At 38.0% G+C, this 16,776-nt stretch overlaps 8 non-coding genes across 8 annotated transcripts; all 8 read left to right on the forward strand.

The window, feature by feature from the left end:
* Window positions 1–220: 220 nt before the first annotated feature.
* On the forward strand, window positions 221–361 carry LOC129780643 (U4 spliceosomal RNA). The gene has a single exon (XR_008743987.1). It is a non-coding gene; the product is annotated as a U4 spliceosomal RNA (small nuclear RNA).
* Window positions 362–1,285: 924 nt separating this feature from the next.
* Window positions 1,286–1,426, forward strand: LOC129781065 (U4 spliceosomal RNA). Its single transcript, XR_008744093.1, has one exon. It is a non-coding gene; the product is annotated as a U4 spliceosomal RNA (small nuclear RNA).
* Window positions 1,427–2,253: 827 nt separating this feature from the next.
* LOC129781060 (U4 spliceosomal RNA) lies at window positions 2,254–2,394 on the forward strand. The gene has a single exon (XR_008744088.1). It is a non-coding gene; the product is annotated as a U4 spliceosomal RNA (small nuclear RNA).
* Window positions 2,395–7,930: 5,536 nt separating this feature from the next.
* On the forward strand, window positions 7,931–8,071 carry LOC129781062 (U4 spliceosomal RNA). The gene has a single exon (XR_008744090.1). It is a non-coding gene; the product is annotated as a U4 spliceosomal RNA (small nuclear RNA).
* A 2,411-nt stretch (window positions 8,072–10,482) lies between these two features.
* Window positions 10,483–10,623, forward strand: LOC129781064 (U4 spliceosomal RNA). Its single transcript, XR_008744092.1, has one exon. It is a non-coding gene; the product is annotated as a U4 spliceosomal RNA (small nuclear RNA).
* Window positions 10,624–11,453: 830 nt separating this feature from the next.
* On the forward strand, window positions 11,454–11,594 carry LOC129781023 (U4 spliceosomal RNA). The gene has a single exon (XR_008744060.1). It is a non-coding gene; the product is annotated as a U4 spliceosomal RNA (small nuclear RNA).
* A 623-nt stretch (window positions 11,595–12,217) lies between these two features.
* Window positions 12,218–12,355, forward strand: LOC129781047 (U4 spliceosomal RNA). Its single transcript, XR_008744078.1, has one exon. It is a non-coding gene; the product is annotated as a U4 spliceosomal RNA (small nuclear RNA).
* A 1,835-nt stretch (window positions 12,356–14,190) lies between these two features.
* LOC129781066 (U4 spliceosomal RNA) lies at window positions 14,191–14,328 on the forward strand. The gene has a single exon (XR_008744094.1). It is a non-coding gene; the product is annotated as a U4 spliceosomal RNA (small nuclear RNA).
* Window positions 14,329–16,776: the final 2,448 nt, after the last annotated feature.

Consider the following 16,776-nt stretch of genomic DNA (forward strand, 5'->3'; position numbering starts at 1 on the left):
TGTAAATTTTTTTCTCCTGACTTATGGGTTACTATGATTGATGCTGCATGGGTAGTTCCGTCAGTGCGTGTGAAGGTAAACCCATGAAAATCGGCAGTTTCTGTCCTTTTTTTAATGCAAACGTTACCCTTTAGAAGAAGATTCTTGATTTTACGTCATGCATCGATAAATTAAACGACGTTTCTTGAATCAGGATTCGAGATGATGTGCTTGGGAAGCTAGCTTTGCGCTGTGGCGATATCGTAACCAATGAGGTTGAACCGAGGTGCGATCATTGCAAGTTGAAAACTAATGCCAATTCCCCGTCTTAGGGATGTGAAACACCGTCCGCTTTGGCAATTTTTGAACACTCCGAAAGGGGTCATAATTACTCTTTTGCATACATTGAATTTTTCCCATAATGTACATTGAATGATCATTCTGAATTATGTCAGATTTTCATCAATTTCGATAACAATTTCGGCAATCCCTTGCAAACTGAATCTCGAATCGAATCGGTTGTTATTTCGGTACTGGCATCTCGAACATGTAACAGCTGTCCAAGAGTTTGAGGACTGTCTTCCCGTGTTAACGCGATTTCTGTGGGGTTCCACAACAAAAAGTCAAAACTCATTCCGGCAGTCAATGCAAATGACCAATTCTCGAAATAGAGTGATTCGGCAAATTCCTGTAATCACTTTTGAGAAAAATCTTTGAAAAGTTTACAGCAAGTGCACTCGTCGAACGATCCATAGGTTTGGACCATTTATACAAACCGATAAAGAAACTCAGCGTCTATGACCTAGTTACATTATCGTATGGAAACAGATCAACATACCATTCAAAGTGACACGTTTTCGATACAAAGACTGTATGTAGTTTCCCACCAATATACATAATTGCTGCCCGCAATTATGAATTCTCAATTCCAAACTAGATGATAGGCAACTCACATTACTCGCACATTTAATCGTTTTAGGTGTGTACTTCTGATTGCTGGCCACTCTTTGAACTGGTTCTATATCATTTTTATACCCCTTCAGAGATGATTTTTTGCAAAACCGGTTTTTGTGCATCATAATTTGCGTGAGACGAATGCAACCTTTCTTCTCACGTAGAAATATGTCAAACAGTTCGTGGGAATTCTGACACGGAATTTTGAAAATCAGAAGGGTTCGTCAAGACCGGTATTTATATATTAAAAAACAATATTTTACTAGCAATTGTTCTTTAAGTTTCTTGTGTACATCGATAGACAAACGAAAACCCCTAGAAACACGACTTGAGACGATGACCTGCTAATGCTAGCTTTGCGCAGTGGTGATATCGTAACCAATGAGGTTCAACCGAGGTGCGATTATTGCTAGTTGAAAACTAATACCAATACCTCGCCTTGGGGACGTGAAACACCGTCCGCTCAGGCAATTTTTGAACACTCCGAAAGGGGTCATAATTACTCTATTGCAAACATTACATTATTCCCATGATCTAATTCCGTGAAATTTGAGTCCCGAATGTACAGACAAATTTTGGAATAAATTTATTATTCATTTATTGTTTTGAAACTCGAAATCAATAAAATGTCAGGAACTGATGCATCGAACCTAGGAGTGGTTACTTTTGTGTAAATCAACATCAATTTATACCAACTCATGTTACTCTCAGCTAAACACCAGATGGTTTGAAAGCACCATGTAAGCATTAATATTCCGTCTCTGTTCGAAATTTTATGAACTTGTGAAAAGTTTTCCTGAAGTCACTTCCTTATGAACATTTGATTCCGACTAGGGAGGATGTCTGATTTTTTACGTTGATATTTTCATTACCTAATTGAAGCGTTCAAATTTTTTCCAAATGATTTTGACTTTTGCACAGATTATGTTATCGTTACGAAACTTAAAGGGAAGGGAGTTTGCCTTGCGTTACTTTTTGTTACATAGGGGGAGAAAGGTGGTCCAAACCACGCATTTTTAGCGTTACGTAATTTGTGTACCACGCATAGCTGGAATTGAATCGACGAAACCAAAATTGAGTCCAATTGGCTGTTACATAGGGACCCTAAACTCTATTCACCTTTGCAGTTGGCTTGGCATGCATTTTTGTTGCTTTATTTGGCTGCTGAATCCTATTGGAAGATTTTCCTTAGAAATATCTCAGTTTTCTTTCAAAATGAACTTGTTCTTATCCATAACCATTCTTTATCGTAACCGCATGCATCGATAATCAAAAGAATATTTTCCGAATCACCTTTTCAGTTGATTGCCTGGTGATGTTAGCTTTGCGCAGTGGTGATATCGTAACCAATGAGGTTCAACCGAGGTGCGATTATTGCTAGTTGAAAACTAATACCAATACCTCGCCTTGGGGACGTGGAACACCGTCCGCTTTGGCAATTTTTGAACACTCCGTAAGGGGTCATAATTACTCTATTGAAAACATTGAATTATTGAGGCGTATAACCATGGGGTGTTTGCATTCGACACATACGATGAGCCTCGAAGTTTTGGCAGGAGTACCCCCGCTTACTCTTCGGTTCACAGAATTATCCTACAGATTTCTCATCCGTTGCAAGATCATGAATCCATTGGTGATTGATAACTTCGAAAATCTACTCCAATTGACTCTTCAGTCAAGTTTTATGTCTTTATACCATGAGTACCTTACCCACGACGTGCACCCTTCACCAGGCATCTCCAACCAAGTTTGCTTCCCATACTTCTGCAATTCCTCTGTCATTTTTTATCTGTCCATGTTCCGTGTATGTCGCTGAACTGGGTGCGATATATTAAGCATTAGGGATCTTTGAAACATTGCCCATCGACCACTGTTTTATTTTTTCAGACAGTCTCAGCTCAATAGAGGCAATCTGCTCAATGAAAGTTGATAAACGCTCATCTTATTTCCTAACAAGAATAAGACAACTATTGAGTGTTTTGGTCGAAAAATTATTCAAGATTACCTTAGCATGGGTTCACTCTCATTGCTCGATTCCGAGGAATGAGAGAGCGGACTCGCTAGCTAAGGTGGGCGCTTTAGAAGGCACACTTTTTGAAAGGTAAATTGCTTATAATGAATTTTTCCACATTCCTCGTTAGTATACGCTCGTAAGTTGGCAGCGCATGTGGAGTGGTGATGAGTTCGGTCGTTGGTTACACACGATTATCCCTAAGGTCTCGACGAGTGCATGGTTCAAGGGATTGAATGTAGGTCGTGATATCATTCGCGTGATATCTCGGTTTATGTCCAATCACTACAACCTAAACGCGCATCTCTATCGCATTGGGCTCGCAGCAAACAATCTTTGTGATTGTTACGATGGCTACCACGACATCGAGCATGTTGTCTGGTCGTGTATCCGGTTCCATGCTGCTCGTTCTCAGCTCTCTAGAGCACTGAGAGCACAAGACAGACAATCGGATATCCCCGTCCGAGATATCTTAGGTAGCCGGGATCCTGATCTTCTGCTTCATCTATACCTGTTCCTCAGAAACGCCGATGTCAACGTTTAATGATGTTTCCTTCGTTGTGTCCCCGTTTCATATCCCTCCTATCCGATCGATAAACTTTTACTTAGTCGCGGCAATACATACACACACTCTTTACAGATGCACGGGCCGAAGGTTGTGCAGTCTACTGATCATTCAACAAAAGCCAAAGGTTGTACCGCTCATGACAACTCTACACGAGCTGATGATTGCGTCGGCTAGTGACCATTCTATCCTGGATTCCTCGAGTCGAGAAAGACGCACCACGCTAGATATAGGGTACAGACTAGAGGGGCGTTGCTGATTAAGGGTCAGCTGCATCCCAATAGGAAGTATCCCGTGTCGGGCACACGTACAGAGCATCGAAGACTGCAACATACCAATTATGAGAACACTTGTAATACTAACTTCGAGCCAACCGCGAGTAATCGGTTACATATTACTAACATAGTTGTTAGACAAAAATTGTCAACATATTGGACTCCCGGCCCCGTCAGGCTAACGCCACATGTGCCTTAATAAAATATATATTTTGGAAAAAAAATTGAATTATTTCCATAATCTAATTTCGCGAAATGTGAGTCCCGAACGTACAGACAAATTTTGGAATAAATTTTTCGTTCATTTCTTGTTTTGAAGCTGGAAATCAATGAAATGTCAGGAACTGATGTATTGAACCAAGAAGTGGTTACTTTTGTGTAGATCAACATCAATTTATACCAACTCATGTTACTCTCAGCTAAACACCAGATGGTTTGAAAGCAACATGTAAGGGGCTGTCCACATACCACGTGGACAACTTTAGGGCGGGTAGGGGGTAAGAAAATGTCCACTCTTGACCACGGAGAGGGGGAGGAGGTATAGACTGAGTCCACGTGGACAGGAAGAATTTTCTCTCCGTATTTATCAATAAACAGATTGAGAAGCCTGAGAGTGCTGCCCAGTCAAACGTTCATATATTTTCTCTCATATAATGGATCTTCTTCAGTGAAATCTGTATTATAAAAATATCTCACGTAAATTGTGAATGACCAACTATTTCCTATGATCGAACTTTTATAGTTACGGGGTATTCATAGCCCTCATAGCCAAAACTATAAAAATTAAACGATTCCATAATGATTGAGATTCCATGATATGCGTAAGTGATTTTTATCAAACATAATTTTCTATACGTTTTGTTATATCTCGAGAACAATATATGATAATAACGTCTGTATAGTTTTTCATACAGAATTGCGTGTAAAATAATTTTTCCAAACTATTTTCATTTAATTAATTTCTAGGAATAATTATTTACATTTGCAGGAGATTGTCTATGCATCACTAGTCGTCAACTTAAAACAATTGAGCCAGTGTTCTGATAAGTTATAGAATATTTCAGGAGGTGATAGAGGATCATATTTGATGAAAGAATCCTACGCATGTAGTCAATTCTCAACTAGGACATTGTTGAATTTTTGTTAAGTCTAATTTTATGCCTTGAACTGACCCTAATTTAGAAAGTACGCTTAGAATGATTATACTGTTCATAAGAAAATTCTGCATAGAATGCAATTGAAAAACTTTCAAATTAATAGAACCCAGGATCAACTTTTAAATGTAAGGAACCAACTTCAAATTTTGTGTTTTTAATTAATTTTCCAAAAATGCATGATAAGCTGGATTGTTTCTATCAGTCAAATTGAAGCTCTCCAACCACTCTACAGTTCCTTCCTTGACCCCACACTATTATCCTTCTTGTTATCTTCCACTAATTTAAATGTGTTCACAACATAATTTTATCTAAATTTTCCTCAAATAAAAGCATCGTGTGCACTTTTTGAATTTTCAGTTCAGTCATTTTAAGGCAAAAAACCGGTCTCAAGGAAAAGTTCAATAATTCTTTCGTAGTTAAGATTTGATCATCAGCGTGGAAGATTTTTTATGATCCCCTTTCTCTTAAAATTTTTCGGATCAGCTACCTAATAACCATAATATTGTTTTAAACAGATATAATAGTTTTCGATATTGTATTCGATTTATGAGAAAGTTTTTTCAATAGTTTGAACATTTATAAAAAAAATAATAATAGAAGGTTAATAAATTTCTCAAAAAAATGTTTCAATCGGGCAACAGGCTTCAGGGCCATTTTTGGAAAAAATGAACAAAATTTCAATAAAATGGGGAGGATCGGGGCAGCGGAGAACTAATTTGGCGTTGAATTGCTCTCTGGTAAACTGTGACGTTTTGATAAGGATTTAAGTGAAGGTAAACTAAAGAGCAATACAAATAACTTATCGTGCAAGATTAGTAAAAAATTATTGATTTGTGAGTTTTCTGATGTTTTTTTCCCACGGGCATTTTGGAAGCTATTTAGACACTCAATGCAGGATGGTCAATAAGCAATTGAAAAATAAAAAAAACTAAAAAAAATATATTAGTACCCTTTGAAACTATTGCGGAAAAGGTTTCTTCTGCTCTGATGACTAAACGTGAATTGATCGTGTGAATGAATAGACATTTCCTGTGGCGAAATGTCGAAAATGTTTTGAGTGATCTTTGAAACGCTGTAACTCTTTTATAAAATAATGCATTCGTCAAAGCCTCAACTGGACCATGTATTAAATATTTCCAAGATTGCGATGAGTAGATTTGACCATTGATTTGCTGTGCGTTCATTATTTCATGAAATATTCTTAATTCGAAATCAAAGGATAATTTTTCATTCGATAGAGAATACCTCTGTAGTAAATAGTTCTACTGAAACTCTATATGAATCAAATGGACGCGAAATAATCATGTTGATTGGATTGCTTTTAAGTATATATTCTCAAAATCTAGAGAAGCTTTGAAAACAAACTATAAACGCTTTATCTTTTCTTGCAAAGTATTTTATCTACAACACATATACATCACACACTAGAAATGTGTAGCTTGAAAATGCTGTATTTTTTTATCTTAATGTCATCGTTTATATCGAAGATACAGGCGTTCCGAAATCGCTGAAAAATTTCCACCTTTTACTCCTCATCCTTTGTCAAGTGAGGATCTATAGATATCAGTACATGCTTCCTACTTTATCTTTTCTTTTTCTGAAATTCTTTTTAAATGATAGAAAAAGAGTATATAAAATCGTTCTGTTCGTTTTTGTGCGCTTCAAAAACTCGAGCTCTGATGGAGCTCATATTATAACACAACATACGAGCCACTTCAAAAATTGTTGTTGCTACTGCCAACGCCTCAAGAAGCTTCAAGATTTCCAGATGAAATGAGTACACTTCTGAAATAAATCTGTGAAAGTAAAATAACTTTCTAGTATTGAATATGTATTCTATGTGACAGCAACACAATTCTTTGCATGTGTTCAAAAATCATGAGCTTAAATTGTATCTGATTTTAAATCTATTTAAATTTAATCGATTAGCATTGCTCAAGATCAATCCATGGAATTTTGTAATTTATATTCGGATGCGGATTGTTTAACTGGATATTGCGCGTTTCCGTGTTGACAAACCAGATAGCCTTTATATCTTCGAAGATAAAAGAAAAACAAAGTATTACAGAGTATTTAAATTAGAGGCGAATGAACTGCAATGTTTAAAGCCTGTTAAAACAAAGAACAAAGAACATACAAGTATTTCAAAGTTAAACTCATATGGAATATTTGATTTGTTTTACCACTCATTTTTCTGTCATAAAACACCAATAAGCAAGGGCAAACGTGGCAGGGTTCAGCAAGTAAAATTTGAAACAAAATAAACTTAAATGGAATTAAAATTTAATTCATGCGCAATTAAGTTATTTCCTGAATTATTCTAATAAAATCAAGAGAAATGTCCACGTGGACAACAGGGGGAGGGGTATGAAAATGTCCACGCTCGTCCACGGAGGGGGAGGGGGGAGTATAAAATCGTGCTTTTTCTGTCCACGCGGTATGTGGACAGCCCCTAAGCATTAATATTCCGTCTCTGTTCGAAATTTTATGAACTTGTCAAAAGTTTTCCTGAAGTCACTTCCTTATGAACATTTGATTCCGACTAGGGAGGATGTCTGATTTTTTACGTTGATATTTTAATTACGTAATAAAATCTTTCAAATTTTTTTTCAAATGACTGACTTTTTGCACAGATCATGTTAGCGTTAAGAAACATAAGGGGGAGGGCGTTTGCCTTGCGTTACTTTTTGTTACATAGGGGGAGAAAGGTGGTCCAAAATCCGCATTTTTAGCGTTACGTAATTTGTGTACCACGCTTAGCTGGAACTGAAGCGACGAAATCAAAATTTAGTCTAATTGGCTGTTATATAGGGACCCTAAACTCTATTCACCTTTGCAGTTGGCTTGGCATGAATTTTTGTTGCTTTATTTGGGTGCTGAATCTTATTGGAAGATTTTTTTAAGAAATATTCTTTATCGTAACCGCATGCATCGATAATCAAAAGAATATTTTCCGAATCACCTTTTCAGTTGATTGCCTGGTGAAGTTAGCTTTGCGCAGTGGTGATATCGTAACCAATGAGGTTCAACCGAGGTGCGATTATTGCTAGTTGAAAACTAATACCAATACCTCGCCTTGGGGACGTGGAACACCGTCCGCTTTGGCAATTTTTGAACACTCCGAAAGGGGTCATAATTTCGGAAAAGTCAGACCATTATACAGGGTTTACCAACTTTAAATTCCGAAAGTAAATTGAAATAAAACACACTTAGAATTCGAATTTCGATGAAACTTTTATTTCAAATTAAAGTTTGGTTTATGCCATTATGTGTGAAATACAACATCATTCAAATTCCTTGCACTCCTTGATCCGGAACAGGTAATTTTCGATGACTTTTCGGCACGTATGGGGCGGTATCTCGATCATAACTTCACGAATGTTGTCTTTCAAATGTTCAAGAGTTTGCGGAGAGTTGGCATAGACATGGTCTTTCGCATAACCCAACTAAAAAAAAGTCTAGCGGGTTCAAATCGCATGATTTGGACGGCCAATTGACATCACCAAAACGCGAAATTATGCGTCCCTCAAATTTCGTTCGCAATATGGCCATGTTCGGTCGTGTTGTGTGGCACGTGGCGCCGTCCTGCTGAAACCACATGTCATCCGTATCCATATCTTCAATTTGTGGTAAAAAAAATCGATTAACATGCAGCTCACCATTCACAGTTACCGTCTCGCCGTCCTCATTTTCAAAGAAATACGGCCCGATGACTCCACCAGACCATAATGCGCACCAAACAGTGACTTTTGGCGGATGCAATGGCTTCTCAACAATCACGTGTAGATTTTCTGAGCCCCATATACGGAAATTTTGGGCGTTCACATAGCCACCGAGCTCGAAATGTGCCTCATCGCTGAAGAAAATTTGATGCGAAAATTCAACATTTTGCTGCTGTTGTTCGTTCACCCAATCGACGTATGCCCGACGCATTCCATGGTCACCACGCTCTAATTTTTGTACCAGTTGGACTTTATATGGATGTAGGTGCAAGTCCAAATGCAAAATTCGCCACAATGATGTGTTTGACAAGCCCAATTGCTGAGCACGCCGTGGAATCGAAACATTCGGGTCATCCTCCACACTGGCAGCAACAGCAGCAATATTTTCCACCGAACGCACATTACGATGATGCACAGGCCTCACGATATCCGCTACGGATCCAGTTTGTTCGAATTTACGCACTACATTAGCGATTGTGTGCTCTGTGGGCCGTCCATGACGACCAAAATCCGTCCGTAATGCACGAAAAACATTTGCCGGTTTTTCATCGTTGTTATAGTATAATTTAACAAAATTAACACGTTGTGCGATGCTAAAACGATCCATATTGTAAAATGGCAGACATTCAACTAACGATATGGTGCTTTGGTTGACAGCTATGTCAAACGGTTGTCAGCGCAGGGCTGTATACTTTCGGAAGCCCGAAATGGAAAACCCTGTACATTGTTTTTCAATGGGGATGCCAAGATCCAAGAATCCCTTATAGGATATTCATAGCATAGACTCTGTAAATTCGAGTCTTAGTAAATTTTCATCGAAGAATCCACAAATGATTCACGAATTACAATTACACCAATAGAAACTCGCGATTTGGTGAGTATTTTGGATTGGTTTAAAAAAAAATGCTGCACTTTTTTGAGAATACTGACAGTCGCACAGCTTCCTGAAACAGCGATCGTTATCATGGATTATTTTCTTCGGAGCTATATCGAGCATATATTTACGTCAACAATACAGCAACTCTTTATGAAAATGAGGTGAACATACGAGCCACCATTGCAGTCAGCGGAAATGAAGAGCGCGTACAAATCAATATCAAAAGCCGCGTATTATTGATAGCTAATAGGATGAGTTTGTAGCCATGTATAATTAATTTAAATGAAGCAAAAATGTAATTCTTTTATCACCAACATTGTTCTATTATTGATAATAAACTTTTGAAGAAAAATGAATTTCAGGAGTTTTGTTTGTTGAAAGTCTGACTTTCGATGGTTTCTTGATTATAAAATTGAAATCAATTCCCTACTATGAAGTTGTTTTGCATCCTGTATCCTATCTTCAGACAACACTTCTTCTACTTCTTGGATGGCACTAACGTTCCCAGTGGAACTTTTGCCTTCTCAACATAGGTATTACTTGCGTCATTTTTGATAGTAGTACCTAGTTGAGATTTCTATGCCGGATAACACGCCTTGAATGAATTCTGGAGTGGCAAGCTCTGGAATACGCGTAACCACAGTGCAAGTAGGATGAAATTTGTTTGACGAAAAATCCCCCGGCCTGAACGGGAATCGAACCCGAACCCCCGGCATAATAATGTGGGACGGTAATCACTCGGCCACGGGAGCACTCAAATCCGGTTTTGTGCGTCATAATTGGCATGAGCAGAAGGATTGTACCTTTATGCTGAGACTGAATTTTCAATATATTTACGTAAGAACTTTTTTTTCCATACATCTTCTGTAAGATTTTTGTATGCATCGATAAACAAACGAATAAATGTGGGATCACCACTTTGGATAGTGAACGGTATAAGCCAGCTTTGCGCAGTGGCGATATCGTAACCAATGAGGATCAACCGAGGTGCGATTATTGCAAGTTGAAAACTAATACCAATACCCCGCCTTGGGGACGTGGAACACCGTCCGCATTGGCAATTTTTGAACACCCCGAAAGGGGTCATAAGTACTGAAAACTTTGAAAACAATGTTTTTGAATAAGAATGATAAGATTTTGGTAGCTCAGTGTGGCCACAAGTGATTCATGAATCACTATGATTATCACTACCGGTAATTGCATAATGTCCTCGAAATGACCACCACAACTGGCTAATTGGTACCTAACACCATAGGACTATTTTATTTGGTACTGCGTATAAAGTTCTTGCCAACAAATCAGCAACTGTTGATAAACTTTCGGACTATAACGAGTCACAATTCCTGCCATTCCAGCGGAAATGGTGCACAGAGTCAACGGAAATTGGAATAGAAAAATGCAAAAAAATCGTTATGGTCATTCGAATAGTTGTTATTTTGTTCAAAACATGAATGGCATAGAACTTTATCTATATTACACTGAAATTTCGGTGTTTCATTACAATTTAAAATCATATTTCCTTTATTGGGAAATATTTTACAAAACAATTATCATAAGAGATTCCTTTCGAACAGTTATCTTCTGTGTAAAATGTAAAACAAAACTTCGGTGGGAAAAGTCATAATTTCATGGGTTTCTTGATTTATATATTAAAATCGGGTTATTTTCTTTGAAATGGTTTTGAATCCTGTATGCTCTTCAGATAAATCTTAATAAATGAATTTCCGAATCCGGTTATTTGCGTCATAGCTAGCGTGAGAAAAAAGGATTGCAGTAACATGCCGAGACGGTCTTTTGTATACATTTATGTATAAACTAGTTTTCACCTGCTTGATCTGTTAGTTTACTGTATGCATCGATAAACAAACGAATGTACTCGAAATCACAACCTAAGATGGTAAACTGGAGAAGTCAGCTTTGCGCAGTGGTGATATCGTAACCAATGAGGTTCAACCGAGGTGCGATTATTGCTAGTTGAAAACTAATACCAATACCTCGCCTTGGGGACGTGAAAAACCGTCCTCTTTGGCAATTTTTGAAAACTCCGAAAGGGGTCATAATTATTCAATAACATACATTAGATCACCCATTATAATCGAATGTTGTGAAACTTAAGGTTTAAGGGAAAGAATACTATGTGGAATAAAATTTTGAAACCCAAATCCAATACCACAAAATTAAAAAAAAAAAATCTTTCGACATACTAACGCCATTCTCAGTTAACAATTGTTTTTAAAATTCAACTCATACGGCTACGAGTTTAGTACAAAAACTTTCATTTTCATACTGTGTTTGGAATATGTAATTTTGTGTTAATCTACATTTATTGGAAGCTTACATTGTGAAATAAGAAGAGAAAATAGTCAGCAAAGGATGATACTTTTATTGATCTGTGTCTTTTTTTTTGTTTCACAACAAAACATTCACTCATGAACTGATAATTTCCCCTTATTTTAGTAGCTGTCTCAACATGCAGTTCGCCATTCGTCGGATAATATCGAGCCGCTGCGCTGCAGTGAGGATTTCGCTTCGCCAGTGCAGAATCGTATTGGAAGATTGAAAGATGTTTCCAAAAGCATCTCGTTTTACTTTTATCTGGAATGTAAGATTATCGCAGGCATCGATAGACAAATAGACGTTTTTGGACTCACCATTTCAGATGTTTTTTGGTGAAGTTAGCTTTGCGCAGTGGCGATATCGTAACCAATGAGGTTCAACCGAGGTGCGATTATTGCAGGTTGAAAACTAATACCAATATCCCGCCTTGGGGACGTGGACCGTCCGCATTGGCAATTTTTGAACACCCCGAAAGGGGTCAAAATTCTGAAAAGTCAGACAGAGGACCTGTCGTGTTATTTGCCCGACTAACTAGATATTCTCCCAGGGTCAAGCTAACCTCGAACGATCACGTAAGATATAGGAGGAAGGTAACGAAATCCACGTGAACCTACCTGCAAAACACGATGTTCATCAACTTAATGCAATTTTCACGAATATCTTAATTATCTAGAAACTTTCCTATTCGGTACGTCAACTTCAGGAGAGGAAATAGAAAAATGACTCCCGAATAAAAATGTACAGAAACGAAATATTATTTCGTTGAAGACAAAACTCTTTTTGTAACTCTATTTACAATTTTTTCCAACTTTTCTCTTCTTGCGTGTTTCTATATTTTCATATTCTTTTTATCATCTGAAATAACTTTTCTCTTCCCAACAGAAATTCCCAAAACAAATGGAACGTAACACAAGCGTAACGTAACGTTTCCTCCAAATCAGTCCAAAAAACAAATTTTGAGGCGACCCTCTTCGATTTTATTGAAACTTGGTACATATGATGGAAGTTACAATGAAAATGACAATTTTCATTATCATATGATCAATTTGGATTACGACGGATTTTTTAAAAGGGCGTATTCAAAGTTATGGGATATATTCAGATGTGTGAGTAAAATACAATATTTGACAAAGTTGATGGATAATTGATCAACTATTTAGGAAAAATAACATTGGAAAAACACACATATCTTACTCAAAAAGAGAATTTGATATTAAAAAAAATATATATCTCAAAACAACCATCAAACCACCCCCCACCTCTTTTCGATATAATTTGATACCCTATCCAATATTGTCCATAGTGCTGGTGATAACGTTAGGGAGCACTTTTTACGAATACACGAATACAATTAAATCATAGATTCATTTCATTTGGGATTGTGGCAAAAAAAAAGTCCATACGACGTCAATGGGGATCAAACCAAGGCCGGCTGGAATGCAAAGCTGTTTCACACGACCACGCTATTCATATAGCTACTAGTGCTGTTCTATAAAAACGTGATAATATTACATCTCATCATACAATGAAGTTAGAAAATGTTTTCTAAGAGGGAGTAGAAAAGTATGAACGATAGTTTGGCAAACTATGTTTCGCCTGTTTCGCTCGCTCATATTGGCTCTAGCATATATATTATACAAATTATATACACTTATTGGGGAGTAGAGCATTTTCTGTTATTTTTCGGTTCATTTAATGTAATAAATCGGGATGCCATAACATGTGCTAAAATTACCTTTGGAAGTAACAGCCGCAGCACAGACGATTATTGCTAGTTGAAAACTGATACCAATACCTCACCCTGGGGACATGAAACACCTTTGGTAATTCTTGAATGCGTCTAATTGTTCTATAACATACATTGGATCATCATTATAATCGAATGTTGTGAAATTTGAGGTGTTAGCGAAAGAATACTATGTGCAATATAATTTTGAAAACCAAACCAAATACCACACCATATTAAAAATACATACTATCAATCATTGAAATTTCGAAAAAAAATTGCTAGTAAATGAGGAAACGTTCACTAACAGTTCATTAGTCACCATTGTGGTGTTGCCGGACGGCATAGTGTTAACACGCAGATTGCCATTTATCGAACAATATCAAGCCGTTGCTGTGAAGATGTCAATTCGTGTGCTGGTTCAGAATCTTATTGGAAGATCGGAAGATGTTTTGAAATGCGATCTCCCTTTATTCTCAAAAGAAAAACTTGTTTTACTTATATCTAGACTGTAAGGTTATTGTATGCATCGATAGGCCAATGTATGTTTCTGGAAACAACATTTCAGATGATGGCGAAATAATTTTAGCTTTGCGCAGTGGCGATATCGTAACCAATGAGGCTCAACCGAGGTGCGATTATTGCAAGTTGAAAACTAATACCAATACCCCGCCTTGGGGACGTGGACCGTCCGCATTGGCAATTTTTGAAAACCCCATAATGGGGTCATCAAGTTCAATAACTCTGTCATTGTTGAAATTTGACCATACGCGTAGAAAGATTTTTTCCATTTCCATTTTTATTTTTCATTTGAGAAAAAAAGGGAGATTGAGGGGGTAGAATCAAAAATAAAAGTCGGGTGGGTAATGTCGGGGACATAACCGGAGTGACGTAGGACTATACAAAGGGGACAGCTTTTGTTAAATATATATTTTAAATATATTGTTTTATTTTCTTCTCCTACGTGAATACCTACCTATCTACCTGAAAAATTGATTAGTTTACTGTTTACTCTTTATGAATATGTTGATGGTTCTGAAAAAAACCTTTGGTGTTGTGTTTTTGTTATCACTTGATATTCCCATCTTCTTCGGTTAAACCTTCCTGTTTAGCTATTGCGTTTGCCACTCGCCACAGCTTTCACAGTTGGAAAATTTATTCCCATCCAGCTTGTGACATATTGTTCAGTAAATTACATTTAATGCGACGTGCCGGAGAAACACTTTGCCACTCACTGAAACTAATTGTTGCCTTGATGAGCGCCAAACCGAAGCTGCTCTGTTCTTGATGCGGGTTTTCTGATTGTCGTGAGCAGCTTTGCAAGCCAACTCGAGCACTCCGACGGCCAAAACTCTATAATCGCTGTTAGGTATACTGGTGCTCCGGCACCAATCCGTTCGGCCTAGTTACCCTTGCGGAGCAATCAGTGAATGCGACCAATAGGGAACTGGAGACCTGCACGGTTCGAGTGAGACTTTGCCTTTCCTTAATTTGTCCTCCTTTGTTACGTCCACGATGCCGATGCCGTACAACCACACGGGTTTACGGTTTGAAAGAAAATAAGATATTTTTTTGGGGTCCGCGTGTTTTATACTCTAGCGGTACACACTCACAGGATAGAGACAAATCGGCAGACTCAGCCAGAGAGGCGAGTCCAACGAGACGAACGAATGAGCGTTAAAAGGGAGCGATTGCAAAAAAAATACATTCATTACGATTTGTTCGCTCGTTGGATTCACATGCAGGCTAAAAAGGGTCCTTTCAGGATCACAAAATTATCTTCAATCTAAAGAGTTTATTGTTTTGTTATCACTCGATATCCCCATCTTGTTCGGCTAAACCTTCCTGTTTAGCGATTTGTTGCCACTCGCCACAGCTTTCACAGTTGGAAAATTTCTTCCCATCCAGCTTTGTGACATGTTGTACAGTAAATTACATTCAATGCGACGTGCCGAAGCGCCACTCAGTGTCGCATTGGAGGCGATTTTAACCTGTAATGGAACATTTGCGATGACAGTGGACAGTGTCGACTTTCAATGTGGGGTCATAATTTGGATCTCTATGTTCACAAATGTCCAACTAAATAAGTCGCATTACATGTCCGTCCAATTAGCTAAATGTCGAACTAATTGTAAATTACTGTACTTTCAATCTGGAAACAATTTAAGAATTGGTGGAAATTGAATAATCAGGAAAGTCCCCAACTATCAATAAGCTCAGAACAACTGCCAAATTCACATACTCATCAGATCCTGGCAAACAAATTAAGAAAAAATCAATTTATGTTTTATTATTATTTCGGATAATGTTTTAGAAAGCATTGAACTGTATTTCCTAAACTCTTTTTTGGAAGGTTTAATGGCCCTGAAAAGCGCCTTGTTTTATGGAATGGTTCCAATTTAGAAAACTTTGTACTCGTGGTTTTGAAAAAAAAACCATTTCGAACGCCCTCGATGCCGCCTTGTTCTGGATTTGCCACCAAAGCAGTTTGTATAAAGAACAAACTTTTTTCTTCTGCTACCTGATGCCGTTTTGCGATTGCGTTTGCCACTCGCCACTCGCTGCAACTGCCTGTTGTCTTGATGTCCACCGAACCGAATGTGTTCTGTTCCGAATGCGGGTTTTCTTATCGTCGCGAGCAGCTTTGCCAGCTAACTCGATCACTTCGGCGGCCGAAACTATATAACGCCGACTAGGTGGACTGGTACACTGGTACTAACGCGCTCGGCCTAGCTACCCTTGCGGGGAACTCCAGATCAACACGGTTCGAGCGGGATTTTGCCTTTCCCTTCACTTTTCCTCCTTTACCATGTCCAGGGTTGGGTTGGTTTGTTGATGTGTTGTGATGCGAACCGATGTGGTGTACGGTTTGAATGAGAATGATCGTTACGGCAGCGGAGCGGGGATTTTTAAGCTGACTGGCTGGCTCGAGAATTACGCGTTTGTGTGAGACTGCGACCAATGTTTCGTTCTTTTTTTTCTTTTTCCTTTCCAATCGTGCTTCATTCTATTTCGCTGCTGCTCTGGCTGCCCGTTTTGGTCGGTACGATTTGAGGAGCACAAAATGGACCAATCAAAAATGGGCACATAGTGCATTTTGACAATGCTTGATATTTCACAATTATTCAATTATTTATCTCAAGAAAAATGAAATGTTATTCATTATGATAGAT

Source organism: Toxorhynchites rutilus, chromosome 3 (genome assembly GCF_029784135.1).
Source record: "Toxorhynchites rutilus septentrionalis strain SRP chromosome 3, ASM2978413v1, whole genome shotgun sequence".
Classification (NCBI taxonomy): Eukaryota; Metazoa; Arthropoda; class Insecta; order Diptera; family Culicidae; genus Toxorhynchites; species Toxorhynchites rutilus.